Below are 19,004 nucleotides of genomic sequence, written 5' to 3' on the forward strand. Positions count from 1 at the left end.
GCAAATATGTTTCGGGATGCTCAGCCAGCCTACTTAATGTGTCTTTTATGTAAAGTGATTGACGAATCTTACGTGTTTATTTTTTTTATGATCACATTTACTCCATTTTAGGAATATTAATGCAATTCTAAATATCGAAGTTGAAGAAATCCAAGCTAGACAGTATTTATTTAACCGCATCAAAGCGTTCATTCGACTTTCAAACAATGGAGAAACGACTTCAGAAATCATTAATAACTGAAATTTCTAGCAACTCCAATGTGTTTTTATTCATCATCATCATCTCCTTCTACGCCTATTGACGCAAAGGGCCTCGGTTAGATTTCGCCAGTCGTCCCTATCTTGAGCTTTTAATTCAGTACTTCTAACCGATGTTAATTCATTCATAGCTTATCACACCAAACAGCCAATCATTGAAGCGTTCTTATACTGACATTATCTTAGGGTTGTCCAAATTGAGACAGTGGTCGTGATCGGAGAATCAAATTGATGGTTTGGGTATTTTCTCCACATTCGCAGGACTAGTTAGTTTTGAGGGGCCAGTTGACCAGGTTGTCACCTGTTCTAACCAATACAGCTCAAGCCGATGTTGATTATACGAAGTTGCATTTGAGGATTTGTGAGAAATTTTAAAGGTAAATTGAAGTTCTCAGAGAGGTGATGTGGTGGTGGGGTTGGCAGGTGTGTGGGCCGAGTCTTCTTTGACGAAATGAATTATTCGCACACCATTTGGGATACATTCATTGCTTTTGTAATGACTATCGACCTACATATCCCCTATATTCTCTCCTCTCTCTCTCTCTCTCTCTCTCTCTCTCTCTCTCTCTCTCATATAAAGAATAACTTCTCTAAATAGCGTAAGTTTCAAGTCTGATCCCTGTAGAATTTCTTGAGCACCTTACTGGGCCTTTGTTGACCTAAGCGGCGATTAGATACTCCTCTCTCTCTCTCTCTCTCTCTCTCTCTCTCTCTCTCTCTCTCTCTCTCGTTTATGTAAAGAATAACTTCTCTAAATAGCATAAGTTTCAAGTCTGATCCCTGTAGAATTTCTTGAGCACCTTACTGGGCCTTTGTTGACCTAAGCATTGATTAGATACTCCTCTCTCTCTCTCTCTCTCTCTCTCTCTCTCTCTCATATCAATGGTACGAACCCAATGCCTTTTTAATGAGTCTCTCTCTCTCTCTCTCTCTCTCTCTCTCTCTCTCATATCAATGGTACGAACTCAATGCCTTTTTAATGAGTCTCTCTCTCTCTCTCTCTCTCTCTCTCTCTCTCTCTCTCATATCAATGCTACAAACTCAATGCCTTTTTAATGAGTCAGTCTCTCTCTCTCTCTCTCTCTCTCTCTCTCTCTCTATCAATGCTACGAACTCAATGCCTTTTTAATTAGTCTCTCTCTCTCTCTCTCTCTCTCTCTCTCTCTCTCTCGTGTACAGAATAGTCTCAAGCTCTAAGCCCAAATTTAAAAATCCAAACTAACTTTTGTAAAAAGCTTTACTAGTAACCAGTTCAATTTGGATCATCCACTGAAAACCAGATTTGTTCTAACTACGCAAAGAAACAAATATTTGTTAAAACTTATTGGAAGGATTTTGACAACGAAGTCAGTCAATTTTTGATTTAATGAGTCAGTGATATTCCTAACAATAACGATAGCTTGATTAAACATTAGGTTAAAATCCTATTTCTAGAAACGCTACGTTATTTTTGTTACCTTGTGCAAGTTCTAGGAGCCTGGTGTGGACCATAATATCAACGACTGGCACCGTTTCATGATCTTAAGAATAATCATGTTTTGTCTAATAGGGGTAGAATGAACGTGACTACGCTAGCGCATTTGCGTTGACTGTTTTACGGTTGCTTTGCTTGGGAACGTGGCCGTTCAATGTAAAGCAGTGATAGGCTTGGAATATTTGCTTAGCAGATTAAATTCTCTCTCTCTCTCTCTCTCTCCTCTCTCTCTCTCTCTCTCTCTCTCTCTCTCTCTCTCTCTCTCTCTCTCTCCGAAATCAATGCTACGAATTCAATGCTTTTTTAATGAAAGTCTCTCTCTCTCTCTCTCTCTCTCTCTCTCTCTCTCTCTCTCTCTCTCTCTCTCTCTCTCTCTCTCTCTTTCAGAAGACCTTCTGAAATAAAACTAAAAAATGTCGTTAGTTGTTGAGGGATTTTTTCACAAAATCGGAGTCGTTTTAAGAGTTTACGATCATGCTGAAATCGTTTTTTAATCTGAAAATGCGATCATATGTCCCTATATCGTCTGTTAAAACTCTCCCATTTTGCTAATGTCCAGTCAAATACAAATGCCCCTGTCGTCTCCAGTCCCCCCTCTGTCACCCCCCAATATCTATAGATTCCAGAATTTCAGGCATAGAAGAGTTTGGTTGTTAGTGGGGAGGACGACGGGCGGGGGGGAAGTACCACTTGTTAGAGCTGTGAAGTGTATGATGGCAGGGGAAAGTACAAAAAAAATTATGTATGAACGTAAATTCAATATAATTTCATACGTTCCTAATTCTATCATTATTATAATACTTATAATGATATGGTATATTTGTTGTGTTTTATGTTGTACCATTCTGGCAAACAACTTGTTGACATGATTGTCGATATTTAGTTTGACAACGTATATTGTCCAGACTGTAAAATATCTTAAACACAAGCTAGAACACTCTCTCTCTCTCTCTCTCTCTCTCCTCTCTCTCTCTCTCTGCTCTCTCTCTCTCTCTCTCTCTCTCTCTCCTCCGTTTTTTCAGAGCTGTTACGGTGAAGGAGGCATTTTTGTTTGAAAGTAATTCAGTATCGATTCATCTGTATCATAATATTTTCAGTAACGATTCCATATTATAATTAAGTTGTATAGACCTATCTGTTGTGTTATTCGATGTAACATTCTAACAGAGAAGTTATTGGCTAGAATAATGAAGTTTTGTAGGCTATTGTTTGTAAATTATGTCCTGGCTGAAAACCTATACATATACGCAATTCCCGAGTCCAATAACAATTCATTTTCTTAAGATAGCTGATCTACAATTGGTATGTAACCATTCATCATTATCAAGTATTTCAGGGAGCACTTGAGTTTGTGTGGGCATTCAAGTATCAGAGAGAGTACGTTATATTTTCCCCTAGTTTACATTACGTGAAGTTAGGTTAGATATATATTTTTTTTTTTTTTTTTTTTTTTTTTTTTTTTTTGAGGGTTTTTTCACTTATTCAAAATACCTTATGGTTTCAACTGCTACCGTGGTTTGGAATCTCGGTGGCCACAGTGCTAGATTTGCGTGTCAACTTCTGCGGGAAATTACTAAGGGTACTATCATTTTAATAATGATTACATAAACTTTATTCCTCTTATAGACATATGCAAAGTAAATACGACTTTGCTTGAAGAGATTGTGAATCTGCTTAGGGTTGAATTAACCAACATATCTTATTAAACTAATTTTAATTTATTATTATTATTATTATTATCATTATTATTATTATTATTATTATTATTGTTATTGTTATTATTATTGTTATTATTATTATTATTATTATTATTATTATTATTATTATTATTATTATTATTATTATTATTATAGAGAGGAGACGTCCCCTTTTTTGTTTAATTTGTTTGATGTCGGCTAACCCCCAAAATTGGGGGAAGTGCCTTATTATTATTATTATTATTATTATTATTATTATTATTATTATTATTATTATTATTATTGAATTAAAAGTAATGGCTGCATCGGCAGAGTTTATTTTCTTATCCAATTTTTCTATTTTCCGGATAATTCTCTTCTCTAGAGCGCTGCAATCAGCCAGCAGACTTGAAAAATTCATCAGTCAGGTGAATGAAAAAATTGAGAAGACTTTTCAAGTATATTCTCACAAAATACAAGTAAAACTTTTGGTACAAAATAGTAAAAACTACGACGCGTTTCGAGGATAAGTCCTTCCTCGTCTTCAGGTAGAGAGTGAGGTGGATGCTGCAGTTGGGTGGTAGGAAATGATCTCAGCCACGTGAGACACTTCTGAGCGGGAGAGCAGCCTGTCTGGCTCAGAGCGCGCCTCAGCCAATCAAAATTCAGGTCCCCCGATGACATCACGGACTGGTATTCCCGGCCGAGATCGTCGTACACCAGACACCATACCATACCAGCTCCGATCAACCAATGAAAACCAATGAAAATTCGAGCCCTTTCACTTCTAATTCTGATCCTGGGTATATATACCACCCAACTGCAGCATCCACCTCACTCTCTACCTGAAGACGAGGAAGGACTTATCCTCGAAACGCGTCGTAGTTTTTACTATTTTGTGCCAAAAGTTTTACTTGTATTTTGTGAGAATTTACTTGAAAAGTCTTCTCGATTTTTTCATTCACCTGACTGATGAATTTTTCAAGTCTGCTGGCTGATTGCAGCGCTCTAGAGAAGAGAATTATCCGGAAAATAGAAAAATTGGATAAGAAAATAAACTCTGCCGATGCAGCCATTACTTTTAACTCAACCTGCCTAAAAGAGGGTCTCCTCCCACGATATTATTATTATTATTATTATTATTATTATTATTATTATTATTGTTACTAGCCAGGCTACAACCCAGTTGGAAAAGCAAGATACTATAAGCCCAAGGGCTCCAATAGGGAAAAATAGTCCAGTGAGGAAAGGAAACAAGGAAATAAATAAACGATATAAGTAATTAAAAATTAAAACTAAGTATTTGAAAAGACATTAGCAACATTAATACAGATAATTCATATATAACTATAAAAAGACTTATGTCAGCCTGTTCAACATATAAACATTTATCAATTAAATAGTAATAAAGTTAACTAGAATTAATACAGGTAATTAAATAGTAGGTTTAAGGCTACCAGGGTATTGTCTGAATATGAATAAATGTATAAAATATATAAATTATTTAACTAAATAATTTCAAATAATGAATAATTGACCCTTACGTTTTAGGGGCGATGGATTTGGAAGAAAAGGTTACATATATGGACAATAAGCATGGAAAATTGTGAGACAGATTAGTAGAGAAGTTGGGAGAGAAGTGAAGTACGGGAATTAAGAGAAAGTAAATGGAGAACAGGTGGAATTGAATAAAACATCGAGGAAAGTAAAAGAAAATTTTTATAATTGTCGGGTGGGGTAGGGCAGATATCTCTGTCACGAGAAGGACTACCCGTGTCTCTTTCCTAGTTGTTTGACAACTAGTGGTTGCAGAAGAAGACAGAGGACGATTTGCCATACTGCTGTCTTTCCTGTCTCTCTTCGTTTCCTTACTTCCAACCTGCTGTCTTTCCTGTCTCTCTTCTGTTTCCTTTCTACCAACCTGCTGTTTTTCCTGTCTCTTCAATCTCATTACTTCCATCCTGCTGTCTTTAATGTCTCTCTTCTGTTTCCTTTCTTCCAACCTGCTGTCTTTCCTCTCTCTTCAGTCTCCTTTCTTCCATCCTGCTACCCGGCCTCTCTTAATACACTGTAGTGGAACGTGTATGTATCCCTTGGCTATGCATGACCCCTATCCCCTGGAGCTAATGTGCTCAATTTAAGCAGTCTATGGAAGGGTAGGATGACCAGTCTAGTTTTATTCATTTGCTGAGCTGAGCAAGAACTCTTAATTTCCTGTTTGATTCAGGGATACCACTAAGTTTTACTATGATTCTTTTCTTATTATTGACAATAATATTAAGTTTACATCGACAGTGAGATTTTAACCCTAATGTACATGATTGAACTTAAGTGTATATGCATATCAGCGTTATCTTAATTGTTCATCGATTCTTCTAGAGTTTTTATGATTGCAATTGCTTGCAAGACAAAGAAAGGCATTGCTTGATAGGATTTAGGGAGTGCTGCTGCATATAGAACAAGGTCTTTGAACTGTTTATTTATATCAGAGTTTAATGTGCTGCTTATGAAGTCATGTTTTGTGTTTTAATGTGTTCAGGTGTGCAAAGGGTTTCCCTGATCAGTGCTTTCAGGGAGATGTGGTCTGTCTTAGCACAGAGCATCATTAACTAAACTTTTTCAGTTTTGCAAGTAGAGACGTTGCAGGATCAGCTTAAGTATACTGAAGTCCTTAAATATAAACTATTCTTTATGTTATTAGTTCCAACAGACTTGCGCCCTCAATCACAATTATTAAGGTCAATACTACACAATATTCTAGAAGTTTTATTCCAGCTTTGACTATATAGTGGAAAGACAGTTGAATCTTTGTAACTTCAAATGTTCAGACTTGCAGCGAATGTTTTTATGTTCAACAGGCTGACACAAATCTCTCTTTATAGTTGATATATGCCAGATTTATCTTAAGATATATTATATTCACTACTTTTCATATAGTTTATTAACATATTTCCTTTCCTCACTGGGCTATTTTCCCTGTTGGAACTTTCGGGCTTATAGCATCCTGCTTTTCCAACTAGTTGTATCTTAGTAATGATAATAACAATAATCTATTATGCAATGTTTTATGTTAAGGGAAACATGCCAGTCTGCATTAATGACTTGTTTCCAATGGTGAAGTGTTGTGTATATCTGGTGAGCTATAAACTCTGGGAATCAGGGTGAGACACCCAGTCAGTTTTTCCTACCCAGGTTGCAACTTATCAGAACACCAGTTTAGCAACGAGACAAATCAGGCAGCAGTATGTCATGGCTGTGAAAGCTGGCTATCAGCACACTGCCAGGGCAGGCACTACAGAAAATATCAGAGATTCTCTCCTCCTTCCTGGGTTGACAAGGAGGGGAGGTTTTAGTTGTGGTAGCCTATGAACTGTACAATAATAATAATAATAATAATAATAATAATAATAATAATAATAATAATAATAATAATAATAATAATAATAATAATAATAATAATAATAATAATAATAATAATAATAATAATAATAATAATAATAATAATAATAGTGTCCAACACAAAAGTGATTATTGGCTATTGCCTTGAAATTAACTTTTATGCTTCAAAAGAAAAGACTGCTAATCTGTTTTCCCTTTTCCAGATCTGATGGAGTGAGGTCGCCAACCAGCTGTTAAGTGCAAGCGCACTTCAACTATATCGTGAGCAGACAGAATGCCTAATGACAGAATGCCTAAGGACAGAATGCGTAAGGACAAAATGCCTAATCCCTCAACACGGACAAATGCGTAATGGACAAAAAATACCAAACATACAAAATGCCTATTGGACAAAAAATCTAAAAAGTGATAAAAAAAAAAGTGAACTAGATAACTGAACACTGTAGAGTACTTTCCTCGGCCAAGGTGGCTAAGTTTACCTTCATCCTTATTGTAAGTTGCATGAATTTTTTTGTTCTGTTTATTTACTGGAATAATTTCGTATTAACTTTTTCAACATTTGCACCTAATAAATTCGGTACTTGCTTGTTCAGTTTTAATTTTTTTTTTTTACAAGCTTAGAGAGAGTTTGGTGAGGAATTGAAACACACTTGTTAAAAGTATGGTGCCATCCTTCTAGGGATTTCGTAGATTTTGGAAAATTTGATTCTATTCTATGATACACATTCCACATTTGAACTTCGTCAACCTCTCTGAACTATTCTGAACTATGTCATTTTAGAATATTCAAAGAATTCACTAAAAATATCTTCAGTTTAGTGGTCCATTGAAGTAAAAAAGTTTGTAAGAAAGATCAGCCACATCTTCTGTTCCTTTTTTTCTTTTCCTCACTGGGCTATTTTTCCCTGTTGGAGCCCTTGGGCTTATAGCACCTTACTTTTACAACAAGGGTTGTATCTTAGCTATTGATAATAATAATAATAATAATAATAATAATAATAATAATAATAATAATAATAATAATAATAATAATTAAAATAATAATAATAATAATAATAATAATAATAATAATAATAATAATAATATTGTGTTGTATGTACAATGTCTAAAATGCAGTTTAGCTAAAAGTATAAGAACGCTAATTTATTTACTTTCTTTCAGAATTATATACTTGTTTTCCAAGTTTGCAAGAGGATACGTTAACAGTACTGGAGAGATTCACTTCACTATTACAGGTAAGGTGTTCATATGGAAATGTGACTGGTTTATTTCAGGTACTTTTCACTCTTAGGATATCATAAAATACATTAACACAAACCAAATTTGTTAAATTCATTCTAATTATTCTAGTCTTCCTTCACCTAATGAGTTATCCTAAACATTTGCTTCTTTCCTTTTTAATTGCAAAAGTCCTCTGATAATTATGACTAAGCCCTTCGTCATGACAGCCATACAGATCCTACTAAAAAATGGTGAAATACTGTTTTTTTTTCATACATTGTCTCAACTTGAACTCACCCCTATGTCCATGTCTGTCATGCACAATTATACATATTGTGATTGCACCATTCACAGAAAATATGTATACATATACTTCTTTATCCATACACCAGCAAAATATACTACCCCACAACGAACTAGCAAATCTCCTAATTTCGCCCAGCGTACCATTACCATGTATGAAAATGCCAACCTATTTTGGATTATCCAAAATCTAACAATATTTTTGTATCTTTCATCATTCCTTGCATGGACATCACTTTCATAATTGTAATCTTTCACTACTCCAAACACATCTTCCTATTATAACCTTTCATTTGCCTATCTCATTTTCTGTTTGTTTTTCTTCTTTTTTTCTTAAGAATCGAAAAACTCGCGCGCACACTAGCAGGAATAACTACAAGAACTTCACCCATGCCACATATACCTTTATAGTCTCATCCCCAAACTTCTTCCATGCTGAAGTGTCCAGTCTGTATCTCATTTTTCACCATATGTGCTTCTTCAAACACATTTTTCTATGCCTTACGCCGGTTTTTATTCTTCTCACATTTATACTTCTGTCTTGAAGATCATGCACTATTGTCACTGAATACTTACATATGGTTACACACACAGTCATAAACTCACTAAAGTCTCACTCACTATTCTGTCTTCTCTCAATGAATCAATATACAAACTTTCCTATATGATCTGCCACTATTACTATACATTTATATTACTTTATAGTATGATTACCGCCACTAATAATAGTTCATTTATATTTTTCCCTTATGACAATCAACTCGCGTATTAATATCCTCTTTAGCTATTGTAAGCAGCTCTTCAAGGAGAAAGACACTCCAAAATCAAACCATTGTTCTCTAGTCTTGGGTAGTGCTATAGCCTCTGTACTGTGGACTTCCACTGTCTTTGGTTAAGAGTTCTCTTGCTTGAGGGTACGGTCGGGCACACATTCTATCAAATTTCTCTTCCTCTTGTTTTGTTAAAGTTTTATAAATTATATAGGAAATTTTTATGTTAATGTTGTTACTGTTCTTAAAATATTTTCTTTTTGCTTGTTTCCTATCCTCACTGGGCTATTTTCCCCGTTGGGTTCCCTGGGTTTATAACATCCTGCTTTTTCAACTAGGGTTGTAGCTTAGCAAGAAGTAATAATAATAATAATAATAATAATAATTATTATTATAATAATAATAGATTGAGCATAAGCAAACCTCTTTGGGATTACTAAAACAGTGTCATTCTCCAACCATCTACTCAAACCATGATTATTTTTCAAACTCCAGTATTTACTTTGTTGAACCCTCTTCAAGCTCTTTTTCATTGAACCATACTTCTATTAATTCCTGAGATATTCTTTCGCATATGGCAATTGCTTTTATATAGTTTTATCAGCCCTAGTAAAATGGGCAACGCTAACTACAATTCAACATTTGCAGTACACACTTGTTTTCTAGTTCACCCTTTTTAGCCTTACCTGCTACTCGCATTGCTTTGTACATCCTGGAGGATATGTATAAAGGTGGCTACAATTATAAAGTAATCATGTCCTGGAAAAGTGATCCATTGACCATTTTTCCAAAAAGGATTAATTCTCCTATCTGTAATCCATCCTTTATACCTCAGTTCACCACATACAAATCCATTTTAATTTGCTTTTTCTTTCACAATCCTTTCTCTGACCAATCTCACTGCAATCAAAACAGGCAATCAATAACCATCTACCTGTCACACCCTCTTTTCTGTACATCATCTGTCCTTCCAACTCTCTGATTTACACTTCTATTTTTACTTGCCCAAGCATAAAAGATTCTTTAGCTCTGGTAAGCAGCTCTTCAAGGACACTCCAAAATCAAACCATTGTTTTCTAGTCTTAGGTAGTGCCATAGCCTCTGTATCATGTCTTTTCACCGTCTTGGGTTAGAGTTCTCTTGCTTGAGGGTACAATCGGACACACACTTCTGTGTTATTTCTCTTCCTCTTCTTTTGTTAAAATTTTTATAGTTTATATAGGAAATGTTTATTTTAATGTTATTGTTTTCGAAATATATTTTTCATTGTTTGCTTTCCTCACTGGGCTATTTTCCCTGTTTGAGCCCCTGGGCAAGCTGCTTTTCCAACTAGGGTTGTAGCTTAGCAAGTAATAGTAACTTTTTTCTTCCGAGGACCTTGGTTGACACGAGTGTGTTAGTATCCTATCTCCTTTAATCTTTCAGGTTCTGAAAGTTATTTTTTTTAAATTCTCTCTCTCTCTCTCTCTCTCTCTCTCTCTCTCTCTCTCTCTCTCTCTCTCTCTCTCTCTCTCTCTCCAGTGAAAGAAGAGAAACGATAGCACACCACTCAATGTGGCAATTTCTTTACATACAAAAATAGCAAATGCTTGGAATAGACTACCAGCGGATGTTGTAAACAGTAACACGGTAAACGAGTTCAAGAATAAGTTAGACAAGCTCATAAGAACTCTAAATGCTTAAACTAAATCTCTCTACTAAAGAGCACATGGAGTCTCTACGGATGGACTAAAAAGTCCTTGAGACATCCAAAATCCTTGTAACTCAATCTCTCTCAGTTCTGCATATTAACAGGGGAGCAAGAGGGCGTTGAATGGATACCTTGTGCTGTCAAAGTTTGGTGTCATTTTTCGTAAACTAGGGTCCTTATAGAATGCATTTTGCTTTGGTCAAGCTTCTGTGAATTTCATAGAGACGTCTACATAGGGATAGTTTTGAGATGACCCACAAGCTAATTTTTTTGCCAGTTTTGCTGCAATAGAAAATAAGGAATATCATTGTTTTTCAAGAAATTACTTTGTCTAACCATGACAGTTTAAGCTGTTATCGTAATGCCAATGAAAGATAGAAAAATTATTTCTATTTTCTTTAAATATCCATTACATTACATTTCAGCATCTACGGTACTTGCCAAAGTCTACATTATCAGGTGTATATAGAGTCGGTTTTCGAAAATATTGTTGTAATATTTCTGTTATATAGTAATAGTACATAAAATGTACTAGTACATCCTGTTACATAATTTGTACATCCTTTGGAAGGACATATTTAAAGTATCAATTTGATTTACAATATAAGACTTTGTTGTTCTCTTAATAACAGGAAAATGAAGAGGAAATATGCACATTTGTGTCGTAAAGCAATCAAAAGATTGAGTTTTGTAGAAATTTTTATATTTTGCTTCAACAAACCACAAAAGAATTTTTGTATACTATTAGTAAGAACTTTTAAATTGCATTTTATTGTCGGTTTCTTACGAATTTCTTAAATATAAAAAAGTCAATGTTTGTTATTAGCAAGAATCAGCTTCGTCTGTATTTAGCCCTTGAAAAAGTTGGTGCCTTTCTTTGACAGTGACAGCCAAGAAAAGGAACATTTTTATTCTTGCTGCAGACGCAAATCTCCGCACGCTGATTTTTGCACATGCACCTTAAACGTATTCCCAGATTAGCTGTGATACTGGAGTCAGTGTTGCAGAGATTTTTTGGCAGAGAACAGCCATATGATGTGAAGTCAACCATTTTAGTTTTGCTATACGTGAGGACTTGCTTATGATTGTTGCAATAGCTGAATTTTGAGTATGTTGTAGAAGAGCATCTTCTGCTTGTGAAAGGCTTTAATAGTCTGGATTTAGGTATTAGTGTTTTGTCTCTGCAATTCAACCAATGATAGCTCAGTGCCGCTTGATGCATGAACTACTATGGACAGGCAAGATTGCATTAGTTCGGCACTGATAATCTGCAACTGCATATCTTTAGAAAATGATATCAGAGGATTAAAAAGCATTTGCCCTAGACATTGCCACAACTTCTTTTTGCCAAGTCAGTAGAACAATATCATCATCTTTACCTGGAAATGCATAAAAGAATGGAAACAAGTTGCATTTGTCCTTATCTAATTAAATGAATGTATCATAGCTACGGATAAATGTCTTAAGATCTGCTAAAACTCATAGATTGGTCAAGGAAGTTGATATTGCTCTGTAACAGATTACCAGAATGATAACATCTATGCCATTGGAAGGAATGACAATACGATTTGCACCTAATTCTTCGGCACTGTAAATTGTATGGAGGATGGTTCGATTGCCAGCTTCCGTGCGAGTTGGTCCATGTGTGGTGATGTCTCTCTCACTTCTTTTCTTAAAAAATATTATTTTTTACTTCTCTGTAATTAAGTGGCTAGTAGAGATGAACTGGACAACACGAAATCCCTGAAGGTAGGCACTGAAAGGTGATTCTGGATATTATATAGCTCCTGTAATCCTGATTTTTTTTTTTTTTTGCCTTGTCTTTTCAATTACACTTAGACTGGGAAGTTGATCATATTTAGCAGAGCAAGAGTGAATATATAATGTTCATTGGGACATCTCGAAGAAGTATGTATCTGTAGCGTTGTTCTAAGTCTTTTTTTTTGGGGGGGGGGGTGAAATAGCCACCTGTGGGTTGCATATATGGCATCAACAATGACAGAAGTATTGAATGTTACCTTAGGTAATGTATCTAGACATTTTATGCAAGTGTCTTCCAATACTCTCATTCTGCCCTCAGTCAAATAAGGAGGATTTGAATTTCAGTACAGTCATATTCTTCAGCAGTTATCACCCGAGAAACTATCTGAAGCAGATATGTTTCTGAAAACTTCTTAATTTTTTCTTTCTTAAAAGTCTTTCTCACAGTTGTTTACCTTCACTTTCAAGGAGGCAAGTATTTTGGCTTTTCCTCCAATAAATTTGACTTGATTCAAGTCACTGAGGTTCTTTGGAAGCACAAACACTATATGATATGCAAACCAATCTTTCTACTGTAAGCTCTTGGAATAGGTTGACCATTTCTGTGATGGTCACTTGAAGATAACCCTGTGCTGTCTGCTAATCCTTGAGACGATGACCGATCCAAATTCATGATTTTTGGGTGGTGTCTCAATACTAGTGTTCATATGAAGCACTCTCTTCAATTTAACAATATTTTCAGCAAACATGGGTTTTGTGGAAAGCCATTTCATTTGGGTTTTTAGTGTCAACGTGATCCCCCAAGTATACATGGCTTTGGTTCACTTCAGTATTGTATTTCTGTTCAAGAACCATACAGTCTTGCCAGTCCTTCACTTCAGTGTTGTATTTCTGTTCAAGAACCATACAGTCTTGCGTGTCCTTAGTAGTTTGTGTATCAGATGGCACTGAATAATCTTTGATGTAGTTGCTGGTGTAAATCAGGACTGTTGCTCAGTCTTCCACCAGCAGAGGATGTTCTTCTAAAATATATTAAACGTTCCGCTATTGCAACGACCATGATAAAGTTCTCATACTTGACTTAACACAAAAGTTATTGACAACATCAAATGGCTAATCTCTGGAGGAAAAAAAAAACCTGACTCCAGTTTACATGAGAAAAAGTTAACTCCGTATAAATTGAATGTGCTAAAAACAATGTACTTAGAATTGTCTGCAGCAAGAATAATATTTCTTTTTCTTAGCTGTCATTGTCAATGGAAAGCACCATTTTTCTCAAGCGAAATATACTTGATCGTTGATACTGACAAATATTAATAAGCACTGACTTTCTTTATATCTCAAAAATCCACAAGGAAAATGCTAGGAAATACAATTTAACAGTTCTTACTAATTATATCGATATTTTCTGCTATAAAGCTAATCATTAAGATTGCTATAAAATACAAATCTATTTCCATGACACACTGTGTAATATTTTATTTTCATTATGATGTTAGGATAATGAAGTCATATATGAAATATCAAATTTGCAATGATATGCCTTCCTAGCAATTATATCACTATTTTTTGTGAGGTGAATCTCTCTGAAAATGAATGCTGGAAGCATCCCTCTATTGTCATATGACACAGTATGGTGACATTTCCTTTTTATTGTCATGTTATTAATAGTACAATTAAGACTTGTATATCAAATAAATGCTCTGAAAAAGTACTTTCAAGTATGATGCACTAGGAAATATTCAGTATGATAGAATAAAACACATAATATTAAACTAATAAATTTGTGAAACTGAATTATATCCACCTGTTAATGTGGTATATTGCAAGTACCGTGAAGTATATTCTTCTAGATTTCATTTAGTATTACCATAACAGCTATCTGTCATGAATACACATTGTAATTTCATGGAAGACAATGACCACCTAATTTTGGTACCATAAAAACAACAAGATTGTTTGCTGAACAGAAACTTATGAAATGTGCTCCATTTTCATTTGCAACTTCGCCAAGAGTCTCGACACCCATCACATTCTCTATCCCTTGATTATTCCTTCGAACTTTAGCATTGCAGTCGCCAATCACAATTTTCACACCTCTCTTTGGGATCTCATCTATTAAACTCTGCAGTTCTTCATAGTATTCATCTTTTCCTTTCTTCAGGGGAATCATTCGTTGGGTTATAACAAACTGTAATACTCATATTGCACTGCTTTGATTTGAACTTTGCTAGTAACAATCTACTATTTACAGCTCTCCACTTGGTTAATGGCTTTTCTGCTCTTGGTGTCATCAATAGGAATATATGATAATGATGATGATTAAAACTGACAAAAATTAGCTCAAGGGTCACCTTGAAACTACCTCTGCATACAAGTCCTTCTAAATTCCTGTAAACCTGGCTAAGCAAAAGGCATTTTATAGGGATCCTAGTTTTTGAAGAATGACACTAAACTTTAACAACACCACATGGGATCTGTGCTCCCCAGGTATATTTGTACTTTTGCTTTTGAAAGTTTTAGGTTCCATGTTTTAACTACGTTCGCATTCTTTATCTCAATATCCAAAACCTGACCTTCTACCCTCACAGGGTCATCCACTTGCATCTTTCCCAAATGGCTCCTTTCAATAGGTTTTTTGGTTTGAAATCCCTTACTTTGATTAGTGATACCAAGTTGATACCATCTATTAATATTTGTACATCGTCTTAAGCTGACTCTTCACACCTTAGCATTACCTAGACAGCCACTGCCATAGTTATACTTTTAGCTTTCTATTCAGTCACCACTAGTATTGCTCTATACATTTACATTGATTATCCATCAACTATTCAGTATCCATTTCTGTTTCTGCTTATTCTTATATAATTTTCTTTCAATGGTGGCATAAGTCTTTTAATAGTTTATATTTGTCATATCTGTAGTACGATAGAGAGTAAAAGATGTGAGATTGGAAGTATGTTTAGAAGTAGAAGGATGGATGTATTGGCCTTGTGTGAGACAAAGATGAAAGGAAAGGGTGAAGTGATGTTTGGTGAAATGTCTGGTAGAGTGTCTGGGATTGAAAGGGGAAGAGCGAGAGAGGGTGTGGCTTTATTGCTGAGTGAATGGATGACAGGTAAAGTAGTGGAATGGAAGGAGATATCATCTAGGTTAATGTGGGTAAGGGTTAGGTTGGGTAGGGAATGTTGGGCGTTTGTCAGTGCGTATGGGCCAGGTAGTGAGAAAAGTGAAGAAGAGCGGAATGAGTTTTGGAATGAATTAACTAGGTGTGTAGAAGGACTGGGTAGAAGGAATTATGTAGTTGTTATGGGTGACTTAAATGCTAGAGTGGGTGCTGGAGAGGTAGAAGGTGTCATTGGAAAGTATGGCGTACCAGGTGAAAATGAGAGTGGTGAGAGACTGGTAGATATGTGTTGAACAAGAGATGGTAATAAGTGCTAGCTTTTTTAAGAAGAAAGATAAAAATAAGTATACATGGGTAAGAGTGGCAAATGGAAGAGTAGTAGAAAGGGCATTAATGGATTATGTGTTGATAACTAGAAGAATGTTTGGAAGATTGAAAGACGTGCACGTGTTTAGGGGTATGGCTAACGGAATGTCTGATCATTTTTTGGTGGAAGGAAAATTGGTTGTAGCAAAAGAGTGGGGGAATAGAGTAGGTGGATGTAAAAGGGAGCTAGTGAGGGTTGAAGAGCTAATAAAACCTGGGGAAAAAAGTAAATATCAGGAAAGGTTGAAAATGGCATATGACGAGGTGAGAGTAAGAGAAACTGGTAATTTAGAGGAGGAGTGGAAGTTAGCAAAAGAAAATTTTGTTGGGATTGCAAGTGATGTATGTGGCAAGAAGGTTGTTGGAGGCAGCATGAGGAAGGGCAGTGAATGGTGGAATGAAGGAGTGAAGGTAAAAGTGGAAGAGAAAAAGAGGGCTTTTGAAGAATGGCTGCAGAGTAATAGTATAGAGAAGTATGAAAAATATAGAGAGAAAAAGGTGGAAGTAAAGCGCAAGGTACGTGAGGCAAAGAGGGCAGCTGATCTTAGGTGGGGTCAGGGACTGGGTCAGTCATATGAAGAGAATAAGAGGAAGTTTTGGAAAGAAGTGAAGAGAGTAAGAAAGGCCGTCACAAGAATTGAAGAGACAGTGAAAGATGGAAATGGAAGGTTGTTAAAAGGAGAGGAGGCAAGGAAAAGGTGGGCGGAATATTTTGAAAGTTTGCTGAATGTTGAGGATGATAGGGAGGCAGAGATAATTGCTGTTCCAGGTGTTGAGGTGCCAGTGATGGGAGATGAGAATGAGAGAGAGATTACAATAGAGGAAGTGAGGAGAGCACTAGATGAAACGAGAGTAGGAAAAGCATCTGGTATGGATGGTGTGAAAGCTGAGATGTTGAAGGAAGGGGGTGTGACTGTAATTGAATGGTTGGTGAGATAGTTTAATGTGTGTTTTGTGTTGTCAATGGTACCAGTAGATTGGGTCTGTGTATGTATTGTACCACTATATAAGGGTAAGGGAGATGTGCATGAGTGTTGTAATTCAAGAGGTATTAGTTTGTTGAGTGTAGTTGGAAAAGTGTATGGTAGAGTACTGATTAATAGGATTAAGGATAAAACAGAGAATGCAATCTGGGAAGTACAGGGGGGTTTTAGAAGAGGTAGGGGTTGTATGAATCAGATTTTTACAGTTAGGCAGATATGCGAGAAATATTTAGCAAAAGGTAAGGAGGTGTATGTTGCGTTTATGGATCTGGAGAAAGCATATGATAGAGTTGATAGGGAAGCAATGTGGAATGTGATGAGGTTATATGGAGTTGGTGGAAGGTTGTTGCAAGCAATGAAAAGTTTCTACAAAGGTAGTAAAGCATGTGTTAGAATAGGAAATGAAGTGAGCGATTGGTTTCCGGTGAGAGTGGGGCTGAGACAGGGATGTGTGATGTCGCCGTGGTTGTTTAACTTGTATGTTGATGGAGTGGTGAGAGAGGTGAATGCTCGAGTGCTTGGACGAGGATTAAAACTGGTAGACGAGAATGATCATGAATAGGAGGTAAATCAGTTGTTGTTTGCGGATGATACTGTACTGGTAGCAGACATAGAAGAGAAGCTTGACCGACTAGTGACAGAATTTGGAAGGGTGTGTGAGAGAAGGAAGTTGAGAGTTAATGTGGGTAAGAGTAAGGTTATGAGATGTACGAGAAGGGAAGGTGGTGCAAGGTTGAATGTCATGTTGAATGGAGAGTTACTTGAGGAGGTGGATCAGTTTAAGTACTTGGGGTCTGTTGTTGCAGCAAATGGTGGAGTGGAAGCAGATGTACGTCAGAGAGTGAATGAAGGTTGCAAAGTGTTGGGGGCTGTTAAGGGAGTAGTAAAAAATAGAGGGTTGGGCATGAATGTAAGAGAGTTCTATATGAGAAAGGGATTGTACCAACTGTGATGTATGGATCGGAGTTGTGGGGAATGAAAGTGATGGAGAGACAGAAATTGAATGTGTTTGAGATGAAGTGTCTGAGGAGTATGACTGGTGTATCTCGAGTAGATAGGGTCAGGAACGAGGTGGTGAGGGTGAGAACGGGTGTGAGAAATGAGTTAGCGGCTAGAGTGGATATGAATGTGTTGAGGTGGTTTGGCCATGTTGAAAGAATGGAGAATGGCTGTCTGCTAAAGGTGGTGATGAATGCAAGAGTTGATGGGAGAAGTACAAGAGGAAGGCCAAGGTTTGGGTGGATGGATGGTGTGAAGAAAGCTCTGGGTGATAGGAGGATAGATGTAAGAGAGGCAAGAGAGCGTGCTAGAAATAGGAATGAATGGCGAGCGATTGTGACGCAGTTCCGGTAGGCCCTGCTGCTTCCTCCGGTGCCTTAGATGACCGCGGAGGTAGCAGCAGTAGGGGACTCAGCAGTATGAAGCTTCATCTGTGGTGGAAATGTGGGAGGTTGGGCTGTGGCACCCTAGCAGTACCAGCTGAACTCGGCTGAGTCCCTGGTTAGGCTGGAGGAACATAGAGAGTAGAGGTCCCCTTTTTTGTTTTGTTCTTGTTGATGTCGGCTACCCCCCAAAATTGGGGGAAGTGCCTTTGGTATATGGATGGATGGATATCTGTTTTGATTTTGTTGGTTTCAAAAATATTTTGTTAATTTTTTCTCATCGTTTATTTCCTTATTTCCTTTCCTCATGAGCTATTTTTCTCTGTTGGAGCCCTTGGGCTTATATCATCTTACTTTTTCAACTAGGGCTGTAGCTTGGCTAGTAATAATAATAATAATAATAATAATAGTAATAATAATAATAATAATAATAATAATAATAATAATAATAGTAATTCTTAAAATATTCTCTTGTTTTACACAACAAGCTACTTTTATAAATCTATTTTCAAGTCTATATTCCAGGCAATAACAACTCATTTGAACATAATTACATTTTCATCCATTTTTTTCAGAACACACACAGTATACATC

General features: G+C 36.3%; 1 long non-coding RNA gene across 1 annotated transcript; it reads left to right on the forward strand.

Moving 5' to 3' along the window:
* Window positions 1-517: 517 nt before the first annotated feature.
* Window positions 518-8,042, forward strand: LOC137637164 (uncharacterized). The gene is made up of 3 exons (XR_011043433.1): window positions 518-635; window positions 7,011-7,299; window positions 7,969-8,042. It is a non-coding gene; the product is annotated as an uncharacterized lncRNA (long non-coding RNA).
* Window positions 8,043-19,004: the final 10,962 nt, after the last annotated feature.

This window comes from Palaemon carinicauda, unplaced genomic scaffold, assembly GCF_036898095.1.
Source record: "Palaemon carinicauda isolate YSFRI2023 unplaced genomic scaffold, ASM3689809v2 scaffold563, whole genome shotgun sequence".
In the NCBI taxonomy this organism is placed as follows: domain Eukaryota; kingdom Metazoa; phylum Arthropoda; class Malacostraca; order Decapoda; family Palaemonidae; genus Palaemon; species Palaemon carinicauda.